General features: G+C 35.6%; 1 pseudogene; it reads right to left on the reverse strand.

The window, feature by feature from the left end:
- Positions 1-17364: 17364 nt before the first annotated feature.
- The window catches only part of LOC131039948 (protein RAE1-like), a 45693-nt pseudogene continuing 39073 nt past the window's right edge, over positions 17365-23984 (reverse strand).

A 23984-nucleotide genomic window follows, 5' to 3' on the forward strand; every position in this document is an offset into this window, starting at 1 on the left:
TAGGATTATATGACGTAATTATTGGAATGAGTTGGTTAATAGATCATCAAGCTAATGTAGATTGCTATAACAAAGTTGTTGAATGCTTGGATGATGGGGGGGAAAGGGTCAAAATCCAAGGAAAGTTTAACCCCATTAATATAGAAACCATATCAGCCATGCAATTAAAGAAGGAAAGAAGAAGAGGAGGCCTAATCTATATGGTTGAAATTGATGAAGGAAAAGACGAAAATACCCCAACCTTTGAAAATACCACTTTCTTAAAAGAATTCAAGGATGTATTTCTAGAAGAATTACCTGGCTTACCCCCTAAAAGGAAGTTTGACTTTTCTATCGACATACTACTGGGAGTTGAACCAGTATCAAGGGCACCTTACCGAATGAACTCAACTGAATTAAAGGAGCTCAAAATGCAATTAGAGGAACTCTTAGCTAAGGGATTAATAAGGCCCAATGTATCACCATGGGGAGCACCAGTCTTATTCGTTAAGAAGAAGGATGGAACCTTAAGACTATGCATCGACTATAGGATGTTGAACAAGGTCACAATAAAAAATAGGTATCCCTTACCTCGAATAGAGGATCTTTTTGACCAAATGAAAGGAGCAACAGTTTTCTCAAAGATAGACCTCCGATCAGGATATCATCAACTCAGAATTAAGGAGGAGGACATCCTGAAGACAACTTTCAGGACTAGATATGGGCATTATGAATTCACAGTAGTTCCTTTTGGTGTAACCAATGCCCCAGCCACATTTATGAACCTAATGAATAGTGTACTCCATGACTACTTGGACAAATTTGTTTTGGTATTTTTGGATGACATATTGATTTACTCTAGGAATGAGGAGGAACATTTAGTACACCTACAAATTGTTTTACAAAGGTTGAGGGAACATAAGTTATATGGGAAACTATCAAAATGTGCCTTCTTTGAGGAAAAGATTCACTACCTTGGGCATATAATATCAAAGGAAGGAATAGCAGTTGATCCAGATAAGATAAAGGCAATAGTAGAATGGTCAATCCCCAAAAATGTTTCAGAGGTAAGAAGCTTTATGGGGCTAGCAGGGTACTATAGGAGGTTTGTGGAAGGATTCTCTAAGATAGAAAACCCCATCATCTCATTACAGAGGAAGGGTAAAAGGTTTGTGTGGACAAAACAAAGTGATAAGGCATTCCAAATTTTGAAGGGGAAACTAACTTCAACACCCATTCTAAAAGTACCAGATCCGAATGGACACTTCACAGTCATAACTGACACTTCTATTGAAGGTTTAGGAGGAGTACTTGTCTAGGATGAAGGGGTAGTAGCTTATGAATCCAGGAAGCTAAAGACTCATGAAGTTAATTATGCACCCCATGACTTAGAGTTAGGAGCGATTGTGCATGCCCTACAGAAATGGAGACACTTCTTACTAGGGAAGCCCTTTGAGTTAAAGTTAGATAACCAAGGACTAAAGTACATCTTTACCCAACCCCACTTAAATGCTAGACAAAGAAGGTGGTTAGAGTTTCTAAGTGAACATGATTTTGAAATTGAATATATTAAGGGGAAGGAAAATAGGGTGGTAGATGCTTTAAGTAGGAGGAGGCACTTGATGACTATAGCAACATTCAAAACTTCTTTCAACAGGCAAGTAATGGATGAGCAGGGACATGACCCATGGTATGAGCAAGTCAAATTGACTTTAGAATATGATCCAACCGATCCTAAGGTTGAAGGGTATACATTAGATGAAGATGGGTTGCTCAGATACAATAATAGAATCTATATTCCTAATTTAGGAGACTTAAGGGAAGTAGTCTTGACGGAGGCTCATAATGCCCCTTATTCAGGGCACCCTGTAGTTAACAAACTTTATGCAGATCTAAAGAAGTTATACTTTTGGAAAGGGATGAAGAATGACATAGTCAAGTATGTGGCTAAATGTTTGGAGTGTCAAAGAGTAAAGGTAGAACATAGACATCCAGCTGGATTATTACAATTACACGATGTACCTCAACAAAAGTGGCAAGTTATTAGCATGGATTTTGTGCAAGGGTTGCCCACGTCACCTTCTAGGCATGATACAATAATGGTGGTAATTGACAAACTCACTAAGGTGGCACACTTTATACCAAGGAATCTGACGAATGATGCACCTACCTTGGCGAGGCACTTTGTTAAGGAAATATTTAGGTTGCATGGAATGCCAGAGAAAATCATATTAGATAGAGATTCTAGATTCACTTCAAGGTTTTGGACAACTCTTCAATCAACTCTGGGAACTCAACTAAATTTTAGCACTGCATACCATCCTGAAACTAACAGTCAAACAGAAAGGACAAATCAGATTTTGGAAGACCTACTTTGCATGTACTGCATGGACCAACAAAAGAAATGGGAAGATTACCTACCTCTGGTAGAGTTTGCTTACAATAATACATATCAAACATCTTTGGGAATGGCACCTTTCGAAGCATTGTATGGTAGGCCATGTCAAACACCTTTGAGTTGGGATAGTCTTGAAGATAGAGTAATTGTTGGATTAGATATGTTGAAGGAAATGGAAGGGAAAACTAAGGAAATTAGGCAAAGATTGAAGGAAGCCTCAGATAGGCAGAAAAGTTATGTAGACAAGAACAAGACACCAAGGGAGTTTGAGGTGGGAGAGAAAGTCTTCCTAAGGGTTAGGCCATAGAAGAGTTCCATAAGGTTTGGGGAAAAGAATAAGCTTGCACCTCGTTATGTTGGACCCTTTGAAGTATTGGAAATGATTAATCCAGTTGCATACTAGTTGGCCTTACCTCCCCAGTTGAGCCGAATCCATGATGTCTTTCATGTATCTCTTCTTAAAAAGTATGTACCTGATGAGAAACATTTTGAATTGGGATGCCTTACAGGTCCAGGAAATGGGAGGAATAATGATAGAGCCATTCAAAATCTTGGAGAGGCACCAGTGCCAATTGCGCAACCGAGAGGTTGATCAATGCAAAGTACAATGGAACAAGTATGATGAAAAGAATGCCATGTGGGAAGATACTAGGGAAATGTAACAGTTGTTTACTTTATTGTTTTAAACTAATCATGAACTATAGACTCTTTTGGATACATTCAGTAAGTGCATTGGGACGATGCTTAAATTAAGGGGGGGAGGATGTCATAACCCTCCTTTATCACTTTTTGATTTGATACAATTCTAATTATATTTTTTTTGGTTGAGCTATTGAAAATGATTGCACAAATATTATAAAAGAATAAATAATGGACCCACACACACACTTGGAGAATATAATTCAAATAGCATTATTTATTTTTATTTTCTTTATTATTTTCCCATTCCCAATTATGGCACATGTTGTAGGAGGAATTAGAAGCTTCTAGAGGAATCTTTAATACCTTGCATGTAACTCCCCCACTAGGATTTTAATCAATTTTGTATGAGTCCAATATTGGAAAAGAATCTCATTCTTAATTAACTTCTCTAGATAGTGGAATTAAGGGATTTTTCCTATATATTGTATGCAAGTTTTCAAAAGAGGGGGTTGGTGCTTCTTTGAAGAAAGTTTTCTCAAATAGTTTGTTTTTAATAGTCATATTTTCATTTTTTTGGAGAATAGTTAAGTTTGTTTTGAAGAATTTTTCCAAGCTTGCAAGGAAGGATCAAGGAAGGCTAGGCTTGAAGATTTGGAGAGGATTCAACAATCAAAAGGCTTCTCCAGGTTCCCTCTCTTTTTGTATTTTATACTTCTTTATGTAAATTTTAATATTTCAAGGGAAATATCTCCTCCTAGATTCTTTAGTTGAATATTGTTTTCTGAAAGAAATCATTTCTTAATTGTTAGATAGAAAGGAAATCTATTTTTCATTAAAGAAATGCAGTGATAAAAAAATTTCTTTTCTTTTCTTTTAAAATAAAAATGTAGATTTCTCTTATTTGTTAATCTATTTAAAAAGAAGAAATTAGATTCTGCTTTTCTAAAATCTAGAGAAGATCTTGAAAAAAAAAAAAAAAGAAGAAGAAGATAACTCATACTTTTCAACATCTTTGTTTATTTTTTTGAAAAACTCAATTTTTTTCTATCTCTATAAGCAATTTTTTTTTCTCTCTATGCATATAATCATTGTATTTAGGAATCTCACTATGAGAAATAGTATATCCAGTAGGAATTCTTCTCATTTTTGTTCTGTTACTTATTTATTCCAGAAAATCTCTCTCTCTATGAATATTATTTTTCCTGGAAATCTCTCAAAGAAAGTTGTTTATCTCAACATAAGAGGAAAAGTATTGGATATGATCGCTGTGAAATCAATTTAAAACATTTGCCTATCTCTGTGATAATCTAGTCATCTGTTATGTTGCTGAAATAAATTTCTTTATTTTCTTCCATGCCTGTGAAGAAAATTCTTATTCTTGTTTTTTTTATATACATTCCTCTTATATCATTAAATAAACTGGGTGAAAACTATATATATATATATATATAATCAAACTATACAAAAAAAAATGGTAACAAACAAACAAATAAGTAAAAGTAAGTTATGCACGAAGTTTCAGGAAGTGTGCAGGGGGGGAGGCAGCATTATTATAACTGTCAGGGAAGTAGAGGGGCCCACGGTGTCCCCTCACCTCTGCGGGCCTGCACCTGCAGGGCCGCAGGGGTGATGGGACTCGTGGCCCCCACTCCCCATTAACCCCTAAAAACAAAGTTCGCCTATTTTTTTTAATTATTATTTATTTAGATTTTTTTTTCCTTTTTCTTATATATATAATTCCAAATCTTAGGAATTGTTATTATTTTTCTTTAGTATGAATTTTAAGTTGTTAATTAAATTTAGAAGAATTTATAAATAATTGGGATCATTGTGTAGTAAATTTGTAATTGTAAATTAAAGTATATAGTTGGAATCTCTCAATTTATTTGAAGATTTATTGGGTTACTTGGTTGGCATCTTAGATTCATCATAAGTAACTTAATTTATATTATTATGATTTGACCCAAATTTGTCTATGTCTAAACTAATTGCAATTCTTGGAACCTATGACTTTATAAGTGATTATTCTCATGGTAGAAATCAACACATTGCTTAACGTTGCATGTAACTTACACTATCCTTGCTTCATGCGAATCACTCATACATTATTTACATTTATTAATGACAAAGTTACATTTTCTTCATCTCCATGCAAGTTACACGTTTAATTATTAATATGCAAGTTTCATAATTGTCATTATTATGCTAGTTATATTTCAAGTTTTGAATATTAAATAATTTAGTTATGGCTTTTATTCCACATGGTTCATCAAGTAGTTGTTTCAATTAATTAAACTTTGCAATGTCCAATTATGTACATTCAATTCATAATTGTTTTGAAGCATGATGTTTTTCATAGCTTCTTAGTTAGAAAACTAAATAAAGGAAATCAGAAAACCAAAACCTAGCAGCGTTCGGTATATATAGTGCCTCTGGGTCACGCTTATGGGTAATGCCGTCATGTTGAACTACTGCACTTAACGCCTAATAAAGCTACATCAACGACGTCTGTGGAATCGTCCCTATAAATCATCAGGGAGTAATAAGGGACACTTGGAAGTTAAAATCCAAGGGGTGGGTAATCCCCTTGGATCGATAATTTAATAAGATAATCCTTAAATGATTTTTACATCCGTTGAGTTAAACTATAGTAAACCCCTTAAGATTGATTGAGTGAAATGCTTTTATGAAATTGTTTTAATCTTGAAGAGTTGTTGACGATTGACAATTTGGTCAAGGGTGATGCTTATGATAGGTATTAGGATCTAGTTATTTTAGGCAACAAGCAATAGACCTTCTTGAGCCTTTGCTTAAGTGCTACCACGGAGGTAGCAACCGCAGAGAAACTATCTGGGACATTGACCTTAGAAAGGGTTGCGTACCCACTAATCAATTTACACCAAACCATAGAGTAGAAAATAGAACTACATACTTTACGCCTTGATCCCGTGCCAAAACGGGTATGTAGGCAGTCTAGGGACGGAGCTGTCCCTAGTACTCAGGCATTCGTGGGTGGGGTCTAGGTTTGGTAAGAAGAAGGATTGAGTAGAATCCTAATTTGAAAGATAAGTATAATAAAAAGGAAAAAGTAATTCAATGCATACTCAAAAGGAATCCCGTATGGGTTTGCTTGACGTCCCGAGGCTTTAAGCCAAATTCCGAGGCAGAATTCAAGCTTGTATTATGTTATTTTGATTTCTCCTAAGGACGACGACCTCGGTGCACTCCTATTAGAAGAGTGTAGTACTTAGTGAGTGACTCGAGACCCGAATGGTCCCAATGAGTCTAGGTGTCTGTCCAGAGCACCTCCTATCCCAATTGGATAGATGCCTACCCCGTATGGATAGATGAAATCCCCTGCTCCATTTGGATAGATGCTTAACCCGTATGGTTAGATGCTCATCCCGGATGGATGAATGCCGAATCCTAATGGATGGATGCCCAGAGTATGTGAATGAATCAAACACAAATGATTAAATTTAAAAAAAAAAAAAAGAAGAATGCTCAAATTTTGTTGGGTTAAACAAGGTGGGTTATTACATTATCATAGGAATATTTGGTTTGGTGCTTAAATGAACATAGTTGTAAATGTAGATGTAGATGTTCTTTATGTTATGTAATGTTATAGTTATTTCATTAATGAATTATGTATTCTAGTTTATGTTTAGATGCACTACATAGTATGATATTAGGGAAACCATAGAGGACATAGTATTTAAATGTATGTTATATTCCGCTTGTGCATTATAGTGGTTATTTATATAATGTATTGTATTTTTTTTTAAAAATTATTTCTATGTTATTTTAGTTTGTTAGTTGTTATCCTCTAAGATTCCTTAGTGGGGCATTACATATTTGCTATCAGTCTAGCTATTTGTTAGAAGTGGATTTGATTAGTCTGAAAAATGTTTTGCATTGATATTTTAGGTGTTACAACTTGGAGGACACATTTGTGCTCATTGTGCATTGTCTTAGTTCAAGTTTTAGGTGTTGAAGTATTTTGCAAGAAGATTTATGGATGTTCAGTTTAGGATTGTGTTTCCTATCATTTTGGCAATGAAGTGTTTTGTGTTTATTTGTGTTGCCCTAGCATGTAGAGATGTGACAATAAGAAATAAATATTTGGGAATGATGTTAGATGTTATAGGAATGTCCTTACGTACTCCACATGGTGTCGAATGTTTTGGCTAGTGCTATATTGTGTCTAATGTTTTTCTTCTAGGTAATTGGTCTAGGTTAGTTGACAAACTTCCATTTTCTAGCTTGTGCTATGATCCTAATGATATTTTTTGACCTCAGAGAGTGTGTTAATTTGTTGTATTGTCATAAAATTGTGACCCTTGCAATTTTTGACTGCATTAGGGTCCTCACGCATCACCCTGTCTACACTCTGCACTGGAGAAAGGGGTAGGATAGGGGCATGTCACCCTTGTCCTCCCAGGACAAGGGTGTGGTGCCCTTGTCCTTGTCCTATTTTGAGGAAGGACCTTTCCTAGGGTTGCATTGTTGGTTTTGCATTGGGTGGGAAACTCTCTGATGTCGACCTGTGATGAAAATCAAATCCACTAACATGTATTTAAGGGGCATTCATGCTCTCATTTGTAGAGGTGAAGTTCAATAAGTTGGATGAGTGGAAATTCAGAAGAAATCAAGCATTAAAAATTATTCAAGCATTCTTTTCCAGCATTGAGCATTCTCAAGTCTCCCATCAAGGCTAGGTGTTGCATTCAAGTCAAGGATTCAACCATTGAAGAGGAGGTTGATTTCAACATTCAATTCCACACAAACATTTCTATCAACATTGCTACTACAACCTCCCTTGAGTTGATTTATAATTCAGTCTTCCATTTACAACTACTTGCAAGTACTTTCTTTCATTACTTGATTCCAACTTTTCTTTGTGTAGGTTGTAGGTGAACAGCTATACTTTTAGGTTCAGGCTTCATTTGTAGAGGTAGAAAAACCCTTTTCATTTCACGGTTTTGTCAGAGGACCATGTACATTTCCGCCATGGTCCAGGCAAATTTTCCTCAAATTCGTAGGACAACTTCATCTCAACATATTACTGCCAGATCTAAGTGCACAACTTCATCCCACATTCCAATCTCAAGTTATAATCAAATCTTTGTCACTTTTGCACTACAAAATTCAATCAATTCCTTTCCATTTCAAATAAGAGGGGATCAACTTATCATTCCCATTTCATTCAGAATTCAATCTACCATCTTTGTGTGGAGAGATTGAATCTAGAAAATTATTCTCTCCTCTTCTTAATGTAACATGGTGAAAAGTGCTTGAATGCTAATCAATAGCGAAACTCTCATCTCTCTTTGAGGGAAAGGGTACTTTCCTTCTTGATCTATCATTCACCATTTTTCCACCATTACATTTTGGTGAACCCAACATATTGCATGCTTTCCTTTGAACAAAATTTCATATTTTTCATTTACAAGTTTCAACTTTCTGCAAACTTAGTGGTTAAATCATTCAAAACCATAGTTTTTCAATTTAAAATTGAACTTGTGATTTGTAAAAATTGCTTGTGGTTATCTTAGATCTGAAAAAATGTTTTGATTGTTAAATCAATTTCCTCATTGTCTTATTCAATTTACAAAATTAAGAGGTTACTTGTAAAAACCCTAATTTTCAAAAATCATCTTGAACTTGTGCAGAAATTGGATTTCCATTTAATTTTCAAATTTCTGATTGTTCTCAGTTTTGTCTTCAATCCTACAATTCAAAATTTCAATTTTCCCCCTTTTTCCCAAAATTCAAATTTTAAAATTAAGTGGTTAGGTCATAAAACCCTAATTTTCAAATTTAATTGGATTTTGTGCGTATTTCAAATCAATTTCATTTCAATTCAAATTTCTAAACATTTTCCAAGGTGTCCCTATCCATTAGTTTGATCTTTTTTAAAATTGCAATTCAATTCGTCTTTTTCTTCAAAACCCTATTAGGTTTTCACATTTGTGCCTTCATTTTGCCCATCTAGAGATCATAAAATTCACCATTTTCGGGGGGTTAGCTTTAAAATCTTTGTAATATCCATCCCTAAAAATTTTGAAAAAAGTTGGTCAGACCATGTGCGTTCCCGCCATGGTCCTCGACTTTTTTTTTGAAATTTCAAGAGACTAATATGACTATATTTACTAGCCTAAATCCAGAAGATTGGCTGATTTTATCGATTTTTGATCCCTCTAGAATCGGAAATACCTTCAAAATTCAACATTTCAAATTTCAAGTAATTTTTTTTAAATTAAGAGGTTAATTATAGTTTTCCTTGATTTTTCAATTGAGTGGTATTCCCTTGGCCCTAATTTTAAAATTTTAATTTCCTTTCATTTTTGGAGATTGTGTCATCCCCTTCTTCCAACAAAGTTCAAATTGTGTAATCATTATTTTCTTAAATTTTGCATTTATCAATTTTGTAAGCTTTGTTCCACAATTCAAAATTCAAATTTTCCCTCTAGTGCATGAGTTTTACCACTATTAGTCCTACCTATCCTATCCCCGTTAGATGAAGCATTAGAATTAAGGTGTCCCAAGATTTAATTACCGAGGAGATGGGGCCTAATCTGGGTGACTTCTTTAATGAGGATCATGCTAATGCTTTCCATTCTAATCATATGCCTATTCACCCCATTGATGGATCCCATGATGAAGAAGATTCTTTAACTAGGGTTTCTTAAGATCAACTTTCTACATTGGACAATCAATTTGATAGCTTTCAACGATGGATGTCCCAAGAATACCCTAATAGTGAAGCTCTTCCATTAATCGAAGGCCTTAAGTGCACGATTCAAAGTGATAAGAATAGAATTGATATATTGCTTGGCATTGCACATATTATTGATTCTAATGTCATGCCTATCAAGAGTTGTGTAGAAACCCTAGGTTACTCACAACCTTCAACACAAATCAATTCTTCTATTCTTTTGACTAATCCTATGACTAGTATTCCTACTTTCACATCCAACATCATGGCTATTTCAACTCAAATAGTTATCCGTAAAACAAGTGGTCATGGGAGCAATCCCTCTTCTTCATTTAATCCTTCATCTTTACCTATGTCTTCCATGAGTGTTCCTATTATTCCTCAACCAATCAGTGTGATACAAGGGGGCAATTCCTTCAACAACTTTATTCCTTCTTTAAGTGTCCCTTTTCCTACCCAATCATCACCAATGCCTACTTATCATAATGTCCCACCACCTTATTCTTGGTCCATGCTTCTTTCAATAACATCACACCACCTTCTCAATCACCTATGCATAACATCAATTTTTCTACTAAAATGACAATCAACAATCTTTCCCAAACTGTGTCTTCCTTACAACAACACATTGCTTCTATGAGTAAATCCAAGTTTAGTGTGCCCACATTTGATGTTGCGAGCCCACTTTATTTTGATATTGTTAAATTTGTGCCACCTAAACATGTGGAGATCCCTCAATTGGAAATCTATAATGGAAAAGGTGATCCTCTTACGCATGTCAAAATATTTCAAACCTTGTGTATTGATTTTGCTTATGATCAACGATTGCTTGCAAAATTTTTTACAAGAACACTAAGAGATAAGGCCTTACAATGGTATTGCTCTTTGACTTCTTATTCTATCACTTCCTTTCAACAACTAGCAAATGCATCCATCCAACAATTTCAAAACAACATTGATCCTAAAATCACTTCGATTGATTTAATGCATTGTAAACAAGGTGTTAAAGAAAAAGTGACTGATTTCATTGGTAGATATAAGCATTTGTGTGCTCAAATTTCTTTTCATTACCTGATAATGATATTCAAAGAATCTTCATTTCTAATTTGCAAAAAGATATAAGGGAAAAGCTTCTTTTGTCTGAGTTTACTTCCTTTCCACAGTTGTGCACGACACTCCATAATTATCAACTGGTTATGAGTCAAATGGAGCAATTCACTCCTATGGCTCCGAGTGATAAGGGGGAGAGTGTTCAACAACTATTTGTGAAGTTCAAACCAACAAAAAGCTTCATCAAGTTCAATGATCCAATCAATAACAACCATGTTAATGCTACAACAGTTGTGCCTTCTATTTCTAAATTTTTCCAAAGAGAAAGACAATTTACTCCTTTGAATGAATCTTTACATGGTATTATGTCTTAGTTGTTGCATAGAAATGTTCTCAAACTTCCTCCTATAAAACAAATTGATCCTTCCAAACTTGCATTCCTTATTTTGATAACAATTCCTTTTGCCAATTTCATCGTCAACCTGGTCATGATTCTGAGAAATGTTTTGCATTAAAGAATAAGATTCAAGACTTCATTGATAATAATATTATATCCGTGGAAGGTGTGAATGATAAAGAGAATAAATCAGTGGCTCCTCCTAATCAAAATATTAATATTTTTCACTGATCCCTTGCCTTCTCATACCTCTAACATTATTGAGATTGTGCCTAATTCTTTCTCTTCTGAAGAATTCATCTCTATGGCTCCAAAATTGGTTAATATGGTAGAAACACAGGATATTCCTAAGGATCCTTGTATTACATTTGACCCTAGCGAGACAATTAGAGCACCTGATGGACCTTTATACATAGTTGTGAAGGTTAAGGATATCCCTTGCCGTGGTGCCCTTGTTGATCCCTCTTGCATGGTTAATGTCATAATTGAGGAGTATCTTTTCACTTTACGATTCCATAAACCAATATATAATGCTTCTAATGTGGTCGTGAAGTTATTTGATGTCTTCTCTTGTCCTACCATTGGTTCTATCACACTTCCTATTAAAGTTCATACTAAATCCATGGATGTTGAATTTGTTATCATACCTTCTTCTGAGAAATTCCGTGTGCAGTTGGGCTATCCTTGGCTATCTTCCATGAAGGCTATTGCTTCTCCAATCCACAAGTGTCTTAAATTTCCTCACAATGGAGAAATCATAACCATTTTATTTCGTCCATCTGAAAGAAGCCCTGGTGTTCCTATTGATCTCTTTTGGCCAAAACAATTTCAATCTCTTCCATCAAGGAGCGATGCTCTTTTTCAATCTTATAAAAAATAGAAAACGATACGATCTTATCCTTAAGTCAACCTAGATCGCCAACACTTGACATTCCTATTATTCTTCAAGATGAGGTTCTTCCCCTCATGGATAGAACTAATCTACCTCCTAAGGAAGACCATCAACCTATACCTATGCATGTGACTTTACCTTCTCTTAAGGAGAACAACAATAGTCTTCCTAAAGTTAGACCTATACCTCCTCCTCATGATGGATCTGGTCTCCTTCCCATACCTAATATTCCTCCTTTCTATGGCGCAGTTCCACTTCCTTCCTCTTATCGAGAGAAGAGTCCTACTTCTCCTTTTGTTCAACCAAAATACCTCAACCTAAACCTTCCACTATCAAGGAGAGAAACATTCCTACTTTGTCAAGTGTTCCTCCTTCTCAGCCTTCCACTAAGACTCGACGGAATCGTTGTGCAAGAGAACACCGATGAAGACGTCATGTTCGAGCTCGTGAAGCTATCCCTCAAAATACTCAATCTGCTCAGACTCCAACAGTTGACATGATTCCCTTTTCTCCTAGGCAAGATGTTCAACCTACATCTCAAAATCATAAGTTGCACAAAACATGTGATGGTTTTACTTCTATTCATGTTCTTGCTCCTCTTTCTCTAAACTTTGATGAAGAAATGGGTGAAAATGTTATTCATAATGGAAATACAACTCCTAATGCTTCTAATAGTGAGTATGAGTATGTTGATATTGACATGCACTTATGAGATGAATTTTCACAAACCCTAATCCTAGCTTCTAGAGTCGAAGAAAGTGACTTAAGACATGTGCATAGTCCTTGTTTGGATCTTGTGATAGATCCATTTTCAATGTTTGATGTCGCTCCTCTGGTATGTTGCTTTCCTTCCCGAAATAGTGATCAGCAAGATCAGGAGGTGGATGTCATGCTAGATTAGAAATATTAGCACTGCAGATCTTTCTGTCTCTCTCGTCTCTTTCTCTTTTGTGACCATTCTTCTATGTGTATCACTATTCTTCTATTGTTACCTTAATGTCTACTTGGGGACGATGCAAAGCATTGAGATCTTTTCATGGTGTCTTTCATGTTGACTCAAAAGGCATCCTCTCTTCCCTTTCTTCTAAGGTAGTGTCCTTCTTTGGGGAATGACAATTATTATATGCATATATACACATCATATACATGAGTTATCATACAACATATAGACCCCGAGGAAAGCAACACTACCTTGTGTTTTGTGTTTATTATCCTTGGGTTTATTCCTCGATTGGGGCTAAATCCTTGCGATAATATGCTCCCTCCTTCTCTTTCTCTTGGGTGTATCGTACCTTAAAGAAATCGCTCTCGATAAGGCACATGTAATCGATTTAATGTGGGGGCATACACTCTGCTCATATTTTCCTTCTTGATACTTAGAATTACTTAGTCAACTTTGTTTTGCTTTGTAATATTTGGTATCCTTTCTTTCATGATTCATAGTGAAGGGAACTTTGCTACTTGCAGTCATGGTTCTCCCCTTCTTGATCTTCTCTTTTAATTTGTCAATCAAAGTTATAAGATCCTAAGTCCACTAGGGGATTGGCACATCTTGCCTCCTCTCTTGTTTCCTTGTACTTTACCGATGGTATTGGCGTATGTTTATACTCCTGCTAAAGTGGGGGATAAATGTAGTGTCATGAAATTATGACCCTAGAAATTTTCGATTGCATTAGGGTTCTCACGCACGCGAGATCGAATCCTCTAGCCTGATCGGAGACCGGAGATTGCTCTGCCCTCAGAAACAACTTATTTCTTGGCCTTTGCATCACCCTATCCACACTTTGCCTTAGAAAAAGGGGTAGGACAGGGCTATGGCACCCTTGTCCTCCCAAGATAGGGGCGTGGCACCCCTATCCCTGCCCTATTTTGAGGTAGGACCCTTCCTAGGGTTGCATTGTTGGTTGTGAATTGGGCAGGAAACTCCTCTGATGTCGGCCTATGACGAAAGTAAAATCTAGTAGCATGTATTTAAGGAGAATTCGTCTTCTCATTTGCAGAGGCAAAGTTCAATAAGTTGGATGAGTGGAAATTCACAAGCGATCAAGCATTCAAGAGAATTCAAACATTCTTTTCCAGCACTAAGCATTCTCAAGTCTCTCATCAAGGCTAGGTGTTGCATTCAAGTCAAGGATTCAACCATTAAAGAGGAGATTGATTCCAACATTCTATTCCACACAAGCATTTCTATCAACATTGCTACTACAACCTCCCTTGAGGTGATTTACAATTCAGTCTTCCATTTACAACTACTTGCAAGTACTTTCTTTCATTACTTGGTTACTTCCAAAACTAGGGCTTCTTCCTCTCTTTTCTCTGTGTAGGTTGTAGGTGTGCAGCTGTACTTTCGGATTCAAGCTTCATTTGTAGAGGTGGAAAAACCCTTTTCGTTTCGCGGATTTTTCGGAGGGCCGTGTACATTGCCACCATGGTTTGGGCAAATTTTTCTCAAATTTGCAGGGCGACTTCGTCTCGACATATTACTGCTAGATCCAGGTGCACAACTTCATCCCATATTCCGATCTCATGTTATAATCAATTATTTGTCACTTTTGCGCTACATAATTCAATCAATTCATTTCCATTCCAAACAAGGAAGAGGGGATCAACTTGTCATTCCCATTTCATTCAAAATTCAATCTACCATCTTTGTGTGGAGAGATTGAAGCCAGTGAATTATCCTCACCTCTTCCTAATGTAACACGGTGAAAGGTGTTTGAATGGTAATCAATAGCAAAACTCTTATCTCTCTTTGGGGGAAAGGGAATTTTCTTTCTTGATCTTTTTTTCACCATTATAGTTGTATTTGGGTCCTACCTTTTGTGTGTGTGGATCCACTTTGAGTTTATTCATTTGGATGAGCTAGGTTTTTGGGTTGACTAGTTATGTGCTACATTGTCTACACATTACCTAGTTGTCATCCTTGGATGATGTGGGCCAGCATATATATTATTCGAAGCTACTTAGAGAAGTGTAATACAATGTTTTAGGTTCCATATATCTCTTGGATTGGACTACAATCACTATGATTATGTTTGGTGGCAGGCTTAATAGGTCATATGCTTATCATTTATTTTGGCCAACCTAATTGATACTTGTGATGAAGAAGATAGTAATTATAAAAAAAAATGGAGTTGTGATGTGTGGTTGGCACGATATGAGTGAGTAAATCAAAATATATATGAATGTACTTTTGATATCACATCACTTGTAAAGTTGTGTGATGCAAAGATAGTGACAGTGTGGTGGTGGTTGTTGTTGGAGTTGGCTACTTGTGACATTGTTTCAAATGCAGCTTCATATTTGTAACATGGCTTAATAGCTTTTAGTGGATTCATTAATTCTCATGGTTGTATTGGGCATTAATAGGTCGATCTTTTGGTGCAACAACAATCATGTTTTCAACAAGTGGTATCAGAGCCTATGTTGCGGGATCAAACTCCTCGCTTTTGTTGGGGGCATTGTTGCAAGGTGTGCACCCTTGGTCTCCTTGTGTTGTGCACCACAACGCTTGGGTTTGCGACATGGCTTAACCACCTCCCATGGATTCATTAAGTCTCGTGATTGTATTCAACATTAATAGGTTGATCTTTTGATACATCAACAACCATATTTACAACACATCCAATATAATATATTTACGATAAATGTAAAAATAAATTAATTAAACTTTTGTCCAAAATAGATTGCTTGAATCTCTAAGGTGTTAGCCACATTGCATAACTAATTATTACTATGAGTGATTAAATGTAGCCTTTTAGGACTGAATGTGCACACGTGGGTTTGGGTTCTTGGTTTTAGAAAATTTTGGTGGTTCCATTTTGAAGTAAGGAGGTTCTGTCAGAAATTTATAGGATTTGAAGCATAAATTGAGAGCATCTAAATCAACATTCTCATTATTTTGTAATCCTATTTTACTCATAATGTAGTAAGTGGTACATATTTGATTTGAGTTTTTGAAAAGTTTCTCAAGGTAAATTGGGTGTTACGTAAACTCTGTGTGCTTGTTTCTATTTCCATTGCTACCGATTTCCATATATATTTCATATTTATGGTGATTATGAGACTAATGTAAATCTGATATATAACAGAAAACTAGCTTCTAAAGCAGATTATCAATGGAATTGGCATGGAAAACCCGACCTCAATGGTGTGTCCTGACCTCAATGAAATCTACACACCATATATTTATAACCACTTATCTCAAAACTCAGAAATTAAGCTCAATTGGTATAAAAATAACCAAAAAGAATCAATACCTAGACCCTATAACCAATTACATTCAAAATCCAAAGCACGAACTTCATAGTGTATTTAACAGAAATCCAAAACACAAAATTTGTTGGGTGCGTGAAGCCCAATCCCACCTGTCATGCCTGCAGTCTTTTTGTAACAGCTCCCCTGCGTGTAACCGCTGCCTCTTTCGGTGTGCATGAAAAGGGTGTAGAATCTTCTTGTTATAGGCGTTGATTGCGGATTTATTTATCTGTGTGTGAGACAGAGCTATGTATGTAATTCATATAGAAAATAATAAGAGAATCCTGTTGAGAGTGGATATAGTCTTTAAGACGAACCACTATAAATTCTTTGTTCTGGATTGTGTGTTGTTTTGTTCATTTATTTTATTTTATTAACTGCATCTTTCTTTTCAGTTTTATTTCTGCTGTTATTTTAAATTAACAAAAATGATCTATTAGTAATGAACACTAGAAACCAAGAAACAGATAGAGCAAGAATAGCTTATCCACAATAATTCTTATTGCACCTAAAGAAAATGCCTGAATACAGATTACAGTGAAGAAAAACAAAAAGAAGAAATATGTACCACTCACCAAAAATCCGGTCTTGTCTGGAAAGGCTGCAACACATCTTGTTTGATGTTTAAAAGGAGATTGCATCCTCTTAAACTCAGTCTGTAACCCAGGTTCATCCCCCATGTATTAGTAGTGAATTGAATTGTGACCCTTTCATATTTGCAAAATGGTACAAAATCATAATAGTATTTCATTGTCCAAATATAAACTTTATTCAAATAAAAATTAAACTCATAAAGAAATAACTACCCAGTTTGGTAAAAATGCTTACAAACATTACTCATAAGTCAAAGAAAGAAAAATGCAGAAAAGCGCCCACAAGTTTGTCTTTCTTCCTTAAATGATGGTATGCTCTTAAGGCTAGTGAAATCTATGTGAGTGTGTTGGTTTTAGGGTCTACGGTTTTAAAAGGGGTTGCAGGGGTTTGTGGGCACGCATGCTTTTTATTTTTCCTTTTGTTTATTTTTGTGATTTTCAAAACATGTTTACTATCCAGGGACTGTTGGCCATCAACAGAACAACCAAGAAATGTCGCTGACATCCCCAGCCATTCCCAGATGCTTCTGGAGGACCATTTCTGGGGCACCTACACAATAAAGCTCAATAATCAGAAAAACAAAAGCCCAAACTCACAAGGATTTATGATCAAAAAGATCTGATATCAACTAAAAAATATAAAATATAAATACACAGTGTCTGCAACATTGTTTTCAGTTTGGAATGCACAAATCAAATAAAATCTCGAATACAAAAATGGAGACTGACAAAATTTTCTGGAGATTAATTTTACAAAATAAACAAAATACAATCTCAGAAACTAAAAACAAACTTCTGATTACAAATATATTTATAGCATTCTGGAGCTGCTCCCATCAAAGTATGTGGAACTTCTCTGAGCTCTCTAACTCACACGCTGCTCACTTGGAGCTACAAAATGACTCAACACAAACAAACACAATAGCCGCTCGTACAAAACTAAGAACATTCTCTGAATCACTCAGAACTGAAAAATATTCTCTTTTCCTACTGCACAAAAAGACTTCAACTTCTCTGATTGGGAAATGCCCGTTGACAATGCACAAATTTCCCTCTCACATTCAAATTTTGAAATTGCCTATAAACATAAATTCTCTGCAAACAAATAAGTCCGACAACAGCAACGTTAGGAGCAAGCGAGAGTTTGAAATCCCAATAAACTGCTGGCAAACCTCCATTTACCCTTAACTGCTCGTGACAGGATAGGTGTGCACAAATGTGTAGGGAGGTGCAAGAAAGTTCAGAAGAATTTAATTTTCCAACACACCCGGTCTAACATGGCACCGTCTATCCAGCCTCTATGATGCACCTGCATGAAATTATATGTCTATGTAAAATGTATTATATGCATAGGATGTGTAACATGTATTGTATGCATAGGATCTTATGATGCACCAGCATGGAGTTATATGTATATGCAACATGTATTGTATGCATAAGATGTGTAACATGTATTGTATGCATAAGATGTCGGTGCATCGTAGAGGCTGGTAATCAAGGACAGCCTAAGGATGCTTTTGAGGTATCCATGTTCCCAACAATGTTACCAGGAGAGGATGCCCAGATAAATCCTCAAGACACATCCGCCTATCACCTCTATATAATTGAATTTAATAATTATATAGAATAGTTATATCCAAGATAACAAAAAAACCTAATGATTTTTGTTCCAAAACAAAAGATGTTATATCAAGATTTTATCAACACAAAAATAAGCTAACAAAAACAGATATATCATCATGTGCCTGATAATTATATTTGCTTAATATGCCCTTATGATACATAGGTTTTAAAATTAAGAAACTATTGATAGGCATAGGTATCAAACATTTCAGTCTTATTCTTTATATGAGAATAACCGAGACATTACATCTAGATTTACTCAAGTGGGATTATACTTTGACAAATTGATATATGCTCAGATGCTTAACTCACATCGTGTGCATGAGCTTCAATTACTAAAACCTTATTTTATCTCAAGAATCTGGTTTCTCTCCATCAAACAACCTATGTCCTATGATACTTGGGCTAGGGATGACATGATATTATATTAGTGAGCATGGGGTACAACAAAATTTCAATTCATAAATATATTATAAGAACAAAAATATTTTACAAACAAGGTTAATAATAATTATTTATGGATTTTGCAAATTAAAGATTATCAAATTTTTATTTGCATTCCCAACAATCATAAGAGCATGCCGAACACTCTTATGGGAAGAGGCAGAGGAAAGACAAAAGATAATAAATAGAGATGAAATAGAGAAAGCTGAAAATATTATAGTTTGATTTATATTTTGAATCATACAAAGCACTTTTTGTGACGTAATCACACATCACCCCTTTGCAAATGGGGACCCCCACTTTTTGCTTCGGCATAGGTGTTTTTTTAGGTCATCTTAGCTTCGTAAGTCTAGTAGCTGTTAGCCTTTTCTTGTGAGATGAGATAGGTTTTGTCAAGTCAAGGTTGAGGTTGTGTTGTTAACCTTGCCAAGGTGGTCAAGTTGCTAATGTGTTGTCGGGTGGCTAGGAGAGCAAGATGGCATTAGGAGTGTATGATTGAGTATGTAGTGGCAGATTTGCTTGTAGTTCCATTAGGAATTGTAAGCCTAGCACCTTAGGGTCTTGAATTTCAAGTCCACTTCATGTAAGATCTAAGGGGTGAAAAATACAAAATTTGGCTAAGAAGTTACTTGTTCAGTTCATGTAAAAAGTTATGCAGAGCAACCTCAATCCTGCCAATGCTTGGAGGGGTCTCAACTATGCCTATCACCTTATGAAGTTTGTTCCTTCATGCGCACCACACCAAACCTTGTGCATGCCACCTAGTCAAACTCACCATGCAAGCCAACACTTGAAGTACTCTCCATCAAGCAATTGTTTAGGGAAACACAATATATGTTCTCGGTCCTCCATTTGTTTTATGTGACCTAAGGGTTAAGTGCACTCAAGATCATCATAGATAAGCAAGCTCAATAAGGAAACAAGTTGGCAAAATATTCTATGCATGCATACCCCTTAAACCTACCATACTTAGGGCCCTTCCTTATGCGCTCAAAGGGAGACCAATACAAGTCAGGCCTTCAATCCCACAAAGGAGAGAGGGATAGAGTGGATTAAGTAAAAATTAAACCCCTCGTGGCTTGTATAAAGTTGTGCAAGCTAGGTATTCAAGAACTCTCATCTCAAAGTTGTACAAGAATGTACTTGAATCCTACCATTGCAAGAGAATTCTTCAAATGTGCCCAACACACATTAACCCTCTAAATGTGCTCTAGGGCATTCGGTCTTATGCAACCTATTCCTCCAATTCTACCAATACAAAGTATGGTCTTATATGTGCTCAAGATGGAATTAAGGAAAACCATCTCCTTTGGTGTGCTCAACTCCAAGCCTTGGACTTAAAGAATGCTTATGAAACTCAGACCTTAGTAGGTGACATTTGTTTCTAGGTTTGTGGAAGGTTACTTATCTTATGTGCTCAAAGCAAGAGGGGATGAAATTTTATTAAGTGATATCCCATTCCTCTTGAGTATGTGTGAAGCTATGTGTGGTAATCCTCAAAGTGCACCAGCCTTGTATTCTATACAAGCTAAGTCATAAATCCCACCCATGTCTTGTTTTATGCAAGCAAGGCCTTTAAATGTGCTCAAGAGTGAGAAATCATCAAAAATTGTCCAAGGGATTAAGACCCCTCAAGCATGCACCAAAGTGTTTTAAGAACGAATCTTGCATCAAGGTGGAAATGTTGTTCAACCCTATCAAGTTTTCCAATGTAAGTCATTAACTTCACATTTATGCAATCATCATGGTAGAATGTGCTTCACTTGTCTTTTATGCAAGCTACACCTCTAACTCCACCATTTATTATCACTTGGTCAAATGTGTCATACTTGCAATTGTGCATGATTACTATCCTAGTGCACTTACCTTTGTGTTGCCACTCCTATGAGGTGTGCTTAGACCCTAGAGGTATAAAATCTGACCTAAAGGAGACTAAAAATAGACTTAGGGAGTGATAATTAGGTCAAGGGGCATGCAAGTCAGACCTTATGTGAGGGTCTCAAACTTGAGACAACAAGAAATCTGACTTAGAGGAAAGATAAGGCCCTTAGCCAACTTTACTGATTTGTGCAAGCAACTATGTGAAATCCACTTTGAATTTTATGCATAGGGGCCTTCTAATCTCGCTCCACAAGAGAGGGTGAGATTTATGCCCATGCATGTGGGTAACTCAAGCATGCGCTCTATGTAGGATTGTATAAGGCTTGACAGTTTGAATGTTATATGAGAAAGCTTAATGATATTTACTGTTTTGATTCATGGTTTATTTATTTTGTAGGCATGAGGTGAGGGCAACACAATCAAGCATTCAAGAGCTAGCTTGACAACATGAAGAGGTCAAGACCACAAGGCATGAAGGAGAAATTACACTCACTACATGAATAAAAAATATTTCTCAACATCGTGATAGAGGATATCACAATGGTGCAATGAAGAAGTAATACTACCCTATAGGTAATAACACCAAGATTCAAAAAATCACCTTGAAGATGAGGATTCAACAAGGAGAAACATGAGACAATATTGAATTGTCAAGGCAAGGGGACAACCCCAGTTGCGCAATATGAAGGTACCCTCACACATTAAGAAAAAGAATTCAAATCTAAGTAGGGACTAGTCCAAGGAATTCAAGGCTCAACATGAACAAAGGCAGGTCAATCACGGGCAATACATAGTCTACACCAAATATCGTCATCATTATAGGATTCATGTACAAGAGGATTAAGACCTAGACATCATAAAGTCAAGATTGAACTTAATCAAGATGAATGTACTTCACAAAGTGGCAAAATTATGCAAGTGTGATCAAGCAGAGATAGTTTTAGAAGAGTTAATCAAAGCTAAGGATTTGGTCATTAAAAAATGATACAATTTGGGAATAGGTCCCACTATCTTCATCACATCAAGCTTGAAAATATGGAGTGTCAAGAGAATTGCTCAATCACAAACACTTTTTGATGATTTACATGATGTAAGTTGAGGTGGTATCCTACTCATCATTAACCACTCAAGTTATGCCACATTAGCACATCCAAGTTCATTGAGCCTGACTTATCCAAAGTTGGAGTAAGTGACACATGGCATTGCATCAAATTTTGTTCATTGTACCTATCCTAATATGCCATTGGTGTATATTCAAAGTAGGACATCTACCCCAAATGTTGTAATTATTTTATTGGTCAAGAAGGCATTAGTTGTAACTAACCCTAATCAAGGTTTTATTGTTAGATCTCAACCATTGATTCTCAATCGATCTAGGATCTTCATTACAATAGGGATCTCTATAAAAAGCCCAACCTTCTCATTTGTAAAGGTTAATAGTTCAATAATAAATAACAATTAATAGTTAGTATCTAGATAATTAGAAGTAGAGTAGAGGAGGAGGAATCTTGAAATTGTTGCCAAGTTATGTTGAAATGAATTCAATACTTTCATTGAAGTTATGGTGTATGTGTTGTGTTTCTACATTTTGCATGGTTTCTTGTTACTTCTCAAGATTAATTAGAGTTCATTGGTTTTGGTGGATGCTTATGAAGTTATTCTGACGAATTCCTTGGTTCATACTTTTTGTGGTTTGCTGATTGTAAGCTACAGTTTAAAGTTAGCCCAAGCCTAATCATCATGCTAAATTAAATTGTAGATACTTATTCAATTTACACCAACATTGGGTATTTGGATGATGTATTCATACTGTAAAAATCTTACATTTTCTTAGAAGATTACATCAAGTTTGCACAATTGTTTTCATCATGACGAAGCAAAGCTTGGTTTGAGGAAATTTGTCTATTTATATATCATCCATTGTCACTATTGTTATTAGGATTAGGATAGGACTTCTAAACCCTTATCCTCTTTTGTCTTTTATTTTCCAAAGTTGCATTAGAGTCCATCTTCCAGAAAAGTTCATAAATGTAAGTCTCCTTGTGATTCCAACAAATCACATCAATATAGTGAGTCTATCCCCAACAATTAAGGTGCATAGTTAACATTGTAAACCTTGGAGTTGTTTTGATTGATCACTTTTTTTTGCATTCAAAGTTTCTTTGTTCAAGAGAGGATATAATACCTTGGTATTTTATTTTGTGTTTGAGGTGCATAAAAACAAATCAATAGCTCTAAATCACATAATCCAAAATACAAAACTACAAAATATTTGATTAAAAATATTTGTCAAAAATAGAGCTATTGCTCTTTCTACACCTAGTATAGAGATTAAAATAGAGACCACTATGATGGAACCTTTAGCCACAACCAAAACTATCATTTTTCTCTATTTTGGCTATTATATTGCAGCTGCTACAAAAATGAAAAACTTTCAAAGGCTTCTACATTTTTCTACACAATTCTGCACTTTTCTTTTATATATTAAAAATAGTCCTCTTCACACCATATATGACCAACAAAAGAGGGAAAAAAAATCATGTCACATTTAATTTTGTATTTCATCTACACTGTATGAGTATCAAGATAGGTAAATTTTCTATCCAAAAAATTCCTTTAGATCCGTCTTGTTTGTAAAAAATGGTAAATGAGTTAAGTAGGAGTTTTTAAAAATGACATGGTTGAAATTATGGGCATGACATTTGATAGTAGGAAAATAAAAAAAATCTATAGGAATATTAATTATGGTAGTTCAGATTACATTTAACACTCCCCCTTAATCACAACTACCATCTACAATTGCTAATTGATCTTTTTGATACACAAAATTTTCTTTTCCTAATGCCTTGGTGAAAATGTTTGCACACTAATCTTCAAACCTGCAATGTTCTATTGATATCTCTCCATTATTGACTAGCTCCCCGATGAAGTGATAAATTGTGTCGATATGTTTACTTCTTTTGTGAAAAACTGGATTCTTTGACAATGCTATAGATGAGTTGTTGTCAAAATAGATATTTGTTGCCTCTTCTTGTTCATGCATCAATTCATTCAACATTCTTCTCATCCAAACTACTTCACATGTTGACTTTGTAGCTGCTACATACTTC

The sequence above is a fragment of the Cryptomeria japonica genome, chromosome 11 (assembly GCF_030272615.1).
Source record: "Cryptomeria japonica chromosome 11, Sugi_1.0, whole genome shotgun sequence".
In the NCBI taxonomy this organism is placed as follows: domain Eukaryota; kingdom Viridiplantae; phylum Streptophyta; class Pinopsida; order Cupressales; family Cupressaceae; genus Cryptomeria; species Cryptomeria japonica.